Source organism: Anopheles arabiensis, chromosome 2 (genome assembly GCF_016920715.1).
Source record: "Anopheles arabiensis isolate DONGOLA chromosome 2, AaraD3, whole genome shotgun sequence".
NCBI lineage: Eukaryota > Metazoa > Arthropoda > Insecta > Diptera > Culicidae > Anopheles > Anopheles arabiensis.
This window is the reverse complement of record NC_053517.1, coordinates 11,927,542-11,932,167: the sequence shown is the minus strand read 5'-3', so window position 1 is coordinate 11,932,167 and position 4,626 is coordinate 11,927,542.

The window sequence follows — 4,626 nt, the reverse complement described above, 5'->3', positions numbered from 1 at the left end:
AGCCGTGCGCTAACAGATTTTTGCCATCGCAACCGACCCGCCAAGGCCTCGGAACCGGGCGGCAGGCAGAAATTTCGTAAATCAAATTTGTCTAAGCACCATAAAACACAAAACGCGTGGCGTCGCCCCATCCATCACGATGGACGAAAGAAGGCACAGTTTGGGGTGGGGGTCGTCGATAGCGAATTGAAACCCGATTGGATGGGGGGAGGGGGGGTTGAAGCGGCGCACCGATGCCGGAATGCACAGCAATATATCCATTTGCCGTGATTCCCGGCGTAATCGTGTTTAAAATTTCCCTCTCGCAACCAAACCAAAGCTCTCGCGAGGGACATGAATCACACCAAATCACCACACCCATTATGTTTATTGCCCCATCATGCACGTGCATGCCGCAGCCGCTCACATGGCAGCACCGGCACCAGCCACCGCCGCGGAAAACCTCCGAGCCCCATTCCCAAAGTCCCACAGCTATCAAAATCAGATTTATTTCCTTATTATGATTCCAGCATTTCTTCGCGCGCACGAAGGAAAAATAAGAAATGCGTCGCGGCCGTTTTGTGCACCACCGCGACCGGGACCAAGTAATTCGTGCGAAACAAAGATGGGGATGAAAAATTGATCCACTGCCAGTGTGGTGCTCTTGCGAAGGTTGGTGTTAAATTTTGCTCACCCTGCCAGCACTAAAGCACTAATGGTTCAAAATTTAGTGTAATATTTCTTTAAAGCTCTCATCTCTGGTTGAGAGCCCGGGCCCGGGACAACTGCACGGGAGAGCAAAGATCCCTATCCAACACAAATCCCTCAGATTTTCTGGCGTACCATTCGGCGTTCCAGGGCATTATCATCCCGGTTGCTTGAATTTTTCCCTTCTACTCCTGTTAAGCAACACACACACACACATAAAGCGCATTGCTCGGCTTTGCCTGGCAAACAAGGCACCGCGTCATCGTTCCGAAAATATGTCCTCCTGCGCGCGGCATTCAAGCATTCCCGTTGCGAAAGAAGACCCCGTTCCCATTTACTACGCCCCAGCCTCTTCATCTGCATAGCTCGGTCTTGCAGCACGTCGCAAGACAATGAAAATTTATGGGCAAATTCACCACCACCACCACCCTTCTAGTGCACCCACCAGCAAAACGGTACGTATGTATGAGCGCATTTCCGCCCCAACCGCTGCCACGACGCAGCTCGCAGGAACATGGCACCGGGAAAGGAGAGAAAATGTCCTACAACATGGAAAGGGCTTTGCGTAGGAGCTTAGACATTGCCTAAAAAGGGTATACACTCACACTCACATTGTTTATGCACCAGCCCTTTCCTTTCCTTCCAAAAAGGGGGAAAACTTCGCGAGAGGATTGACGTGCAGTGAGAGTCAATCGCGTGGAAAATCTTTTTTATCCTTAATAAAGCCTTCGCTCGGTGAGGGATGGCATAGGGCAAACGGTGCACGTACAACAAGGCTACGCTTTCGTACGGTAAACCTAGAACATATCCTTTCTTTTGAGACGCCCTGTAAGATGGTAGGATGTTTGTAATGGGGTTTGCGGAAAACAAACAACTACAAGGGAAACATTAAAAACATTGCTAAACCTTTGTTAAAGTTTGAGTAGAATTCGAATCGTATAGATAAATCTGTCATTTCCACTCATTGCCGCTAGATGGCTCTGGCGTAATGATACAGTGACAGGATCGTTAGCATGATGCTGATGGTACACTAAGGCTGTGTAATTTAATAATGCACCTTATGATGCATTCAACCAGGATGTTGTTATCCTATTAATGTATAAGAAGGATTGAATGCTGAAACTAATTATTAAAAACACATTTAAATCGTTTAGCCTCAATTCATTCGATCACTTCATTTACTTAATTCAGACAAATAAATCATTACTTCCACGTCAGCTCAGTCATTTTATTCGCCCAGAAATCGTGATCGATTAAGACAAAACTACCGACCATCATGACCAGGGAACCATTTTTCTTGCGTAACAATCAACCTGCTTCCTCAGTCATCAGTCATCGGTTTCGCGGTATAATGGACAGGTAACCCTCCCCACTCCGCTTGTGCATCCATGCTGTGCAAACAACAATAACGTATTAACGATTGCCTTGCGGCTCGGGGCACAAAAAGAATGAATGCAATGAAATATATGCTGCAGACAAATTAAAAAAGAATTAACGGATGCACATGATTTCGCGTTTCCTTCCCTTCACACTCATAAACGGTTAGTTGGGAAGGTCCTCTATCATGCGGGATGACAGACGCAATCTTATCAATCATCGTACAAGTGGCAACTCGTCCTTACAGGCCCGAAACTTGCGTGTTGCGGGTCTTATTTGCCGTTTGCTGGTATTTTTGTGAAACAAACCATTTAACTCGCGGTGCGTGGTGTGTGGTCTCCAGCATGATGACTAATTTATATACATACCTCTCTTCACGTACGGTTCGGCAGCGACCGTCGAATGATGGATCGCCAAACCGCCCGTGAGCGAAACTGTTTTCCTGCAGCTAATGAACTGTAGCGGGACGCCTGTTTTACGTCACGCCGTACTGCACAAATGCACTGTACAGTTGTGTGCAATGTGTTTGGGGTGGAGGTGCAGATTCAATTCCGGCGAAGCCTTTAGCTGTGCAGTTTAGCGTAAAGCATGGTTCCATTTGTTTTGCACGCAAAAGTGCCTCCGATCAAATATTAATTGCTTCCCAATTTACGGCCGATTGTGTGCAACAGTGTCACCTCATGCGTGAGTAGCATTTGCATCGATAGGGCGCTGCTACGGGGTACGGGAGCAATGGTAATGGTGTGAAAGTGTGGATTGGTTTGTGTCATTCCGTTGTGGTGCAGCACTTAAGCGTACGGTTTTTGATCTGCATCGTTTAATTTGCTGCAAAACGTTCGCAGAAGATGTAGCTTTAAATGAGCATTAAGTTATGCTGATCAGTTCGCACCGTGAGCTTGAATTTGAGCGAAAGTTCAATTGGCTTGCTGCACCCAATTCCAAAGATAAAGGAAATTGATTCAATTTTCTCTATTAAATAAACTGAAAAAATAAGCAATTCAATGGGGCGATGGAAATCACCAAAATGGCTACGAAACTGGAAGAAAGTCTCTACCTTAAACTGTTGTTCCCGTGCGTTCTTAAACTGTGGGACGGTTTCATGTGCGTTTAATAGGGGGAGGCATGTATTTATTGCAAACCTCTCCGCTCTTGAACAAAAGATTTTTAAAACTTCAATTCCAACCGGATTTCAATGCTTAGATCATTGAAGTTAATTCTGGATAAGAAAAATGTAGATTGGATATTTGATTCGATTTGGAGCATTATTTGCAATGTTGAAAAGACAAACCAAACTGATACTAAACTTATCTTTGCTTCTAAATTAAGACATCTTCTATTTGGCATAACGTCCTACGCGGACATGCCGGCCCTATATAGGCTTTCGAGACTTAATTCAGTACCACGTAGCCGAATAGTCAACCCTTGCAACGGGGGGACGGTCTATTTCAGGTTTGAGTTTGAACCCATAATCCCATGACGGGCATGTTATTGAGTCGTTCGTGTTGACGACTGTATCTGTTCGAGGTGACGACTGTGTTTGAATCTACACTTAACATTTAAATATATTTTTCTACCTCTCTATGTACTGCTACATATGATCCTACACGAACCTATTGGCCTGCCAATTGCTTTTCAAATAAGTTCCCAACAAAGACTAGTTGATGAAGTTTTCATATTGCTATAGACCCCAATAAGGTTGTCACTCTTCTCAAAAGTACAACCTAAGTTTAATGATTCACTATTCAAAACATCCAGCAGCTAATGTTGCATCATACTATAGGTATAGAAAAAGGCAAGTTTTCGCTTCGCCCTTGACAAGAGGCATGTGTGCCCAAGTTTCGCTAGCGTACCTTCGTGGAATTCGGGTCGATGTAAAAGTTTCCAAACTCTGAGCAACCACACTGTCTACATGTCTCATAAAATACAACTCATCAGAACAAAACGGTGCGTACGGTTTTCATACGGAAGATTGCCTTCGTCTCGAAAACCTTAAAGCCGTTCCATTTTCTACACAATTCAATAAAAGGAAAATTGAATTTTTCGCACCAACCTTTCACGTCTCCTTCCACGCGACCGTGCTTGCTTGCACCGACGGTCTAATAAAATTCACTAACACATCCTACAACTGCCCGAAAAGTTAATGCAAACAGTGATTTAAACCACCGTCAGCTCATATCTGGTGCCTTCCATCCGTGAAGCAACGGGCCATTTTTCGTTTAGCCTAGATCCAACCCCTCAGAAGCCAAACCAGTACCAAACAAACGCAGCGCTCCGAGCGAATACGATCCTTTCTGAGATTGTTCCGGGAAGGGATGCATCCACAGCCTTCCTTGCCGATATTAACAAGCAGCTTTCCCTCGAGCATCGTTACCATATGTACGCTACTCCGCTAAAAGCAGGATCAGAAAAGCTCCAAAAGCTTCTTCTTCATTGGTAGCAGAGGAATAGCAGATACTTACAGCTTGCGGTAGCATCGCGAACTAGGATCCCGCCTGGGAAGCAAACTGCAGACAAAATCCAGGAGTTGAGCAAGAGCTGCTGAAGCTGTCGAAGAAAAGTGAA